Genomic DNA, 2,478 nt, shown 5'->3' with positions numbered 1-2,478 from the left:
ATGACTCAGAGGGTGCGCTGCCCAAAGCCAGGCAAAGGCGAGATGGTCTTTGATTGACGCATCCATTTGCCCCATCTGCAAGCCCCATCTGCAAGCCCCGACAGCGCGTCCTTTCTGTGCCAAGCCAGGGGCCAGAGCAAATGTGTAGGAGCAGAGGCTGTCTACTCCACAGACAGGGTTGAACTGTCACGTCCCAGGGTTACATACACATCCCAAGCCATTACACTTGAGATGTGCAATGCCACACCCACTGAGGTCCCTTTCATGGACCTCTTTTTGTGGTCAAAGGAAGGCTGTATTTCACAGGTCCCTTCAGCTCCTGGAAGCCATATAGCTACTGTAACCAAAACGATATTCATAGACAAAGACAACCAAAGTACGTAGCCCAGGCTGGCTTCACACTCTGCAGCTTCCTGCCTCTGCTTCCTGAGTGCTGGGCCCACAGGCATGCACACATTCTGGACTCAACTCCTTCACCCTCCTGCTCTTGAAACCTCAAGAGGCCTGTGAGGAGGCATCCTCGATCGTCCTCAGACATGCAGGAGAGTGGGAAATGCACGTTTGTTCTTCCTAAGCCACTGAGATTCGGTGATCTATGAACTATTGTGGCTATATATACTATAGCGCCACCTAATTAATTTATAATGTTAACTTTCAACAGGCATGATGACATTTGGCAGCACTCAGATGGTGAAGGTAGGAGAATTGTGAACGCCTGGCCAGCCTGTGCTACATAGTAAGACCATGTCTCAAATAACACAGTTCTGGTAAGATGTCCTAGTGAGTCCACATAAGCTTATGGCTTGATCCCCAGAACCCACATAAAGGGGAAAGGGAAAAAAAAAAAACCCTCCACAAAGTTGTTCTCTGGCCTACACACACACACACACACACAATATGGCATGTGTGTCTCTCATCATACAAACACACACTAATAAATCTAAAAGAAAAGAAAAGAAAAACACACAGCCATAAAACTTTGACCCTGCAACCAGTTAAACAGATAATGGCAAACTCAGGGAGAACAATTACATGCCTGGTTTATTTGGTGAATGTTTGCAGAGCACAGACTGAATGCCAGACATTGTGTTAGGGCCAAAAAGGGAGTTGGTCTCTGCCCTCACAGGGTAGGTGATCTGATAAGAACAGTACAGTGCTGACGATTGCTCAATAAATAATATGTTCCTAAGTGCAGCAGAGGCGGAAGGAAGGCGTCCACACAGCCACGAGCCCACAGCAGCCTCCAAGCAGACACGCACAAGCACTGCACTTGTCTTTCTGCCACGGTTCTGTGAAACATGACTAACTCTTGAAAGCTCCAAGCCACTTCTATTTATTTATATTTTTTGTAATAAAAGGTAAGCAGATATGTATCCCCAAACATTGAACTTTAAAAGAAAATCAAAGTTACCACATTCAATGTGAGATCTAGGTTTTGGGTCAGAAAAGGGGCGTCAGTAGGAAAATGTAGTGAGGTCCATACTTAAGTCTGGGGTCTGGGAGATTGTCCAGTTGGTAGAGTGTTTGCCATGCAAGCAGGAGAGCCCAAGTTCAATGCCCAGAACCAACGGTAAAAAATGTAAAAAGCAAGAAGTGGTGGCGTGTGCTTGTAATCCTCTCACCAGGCATGTGGAGAGAGGCAGATCCTGGGCTGCACACATGCGATGCGCAGTTAGCCAGTCGAGTCCACTTGGAAAGTTCAAGGCCAGTGAGAGACCCTGCCTCAAAAGCAAGGTGGGGGAGAATGACATGCCCTGGTTTTGACACACATGTACACATATGAGCAGATACACTAGAATACACACATAAGCATGCAGCACTTGGCTGTGTGCACACACATGCATACACACAGCACCTACATGTATACACACATACACGCACACATACACACACACACACACACAGATTGGATAGCACTGCATGAATAAAAATCTCATAGCCTCAACAGCTTCTCCCTGTGAATTGTTAGGGTGGGCTAGACCTTTGTACTATGTTACTGTCTAAAAAGCTAAAAGATTCCAGGAAAGTTGTTCAGGATTGTTCTTGGGCGGGAGTATATTCAGGGTTACTATGTGCGTAGTAGTGCAAAGCCCCAAGTTCAATCATGAGTACTATACCCCCACACAAAATGTTAATGTCCTCCATGTGCCTATTCCATAGTTAAATATAGTCAGGCAAATCTGCATGGGGGGCTAGGGGAAAATATATATATATATATATATATATATATATATATATATATATATATATATATATATATAAAACCTAGTTAGAACTGAATGTCAGCCTTTAATCCCAGCACTTGGGAGGCAGAGGCAGGTGGATTTCTGAGTTTGAGGCCAGCCTGGTCTACAGAGTGAGTTCCAGGACAGCCAGGGCTACAGAGGGAAACCTTGTTTAGAAAAAATAAACAAACAAACAAACAAACAAAAGAACTGAATGTCAGAAAAATAAAATGTTGGTATGAGGAAGTCCCAA

This window comes from Apodemus sylvaticus, chromosome 1, assembly GCF_947179515.1.
Source record: "Apodemus sylvaticus chromosome 1, mApoSyl1.1, whole genome shotgun sequence".
Taxonomy (NCBI): Eukaryota; Metazoa; Chordata; class Mammalia; order Rodentia; family Muridae; genus Apodemus; species Apodemus sylvaticus.
Note: the sequence above shows the minus strand (reverse complement) of the source record.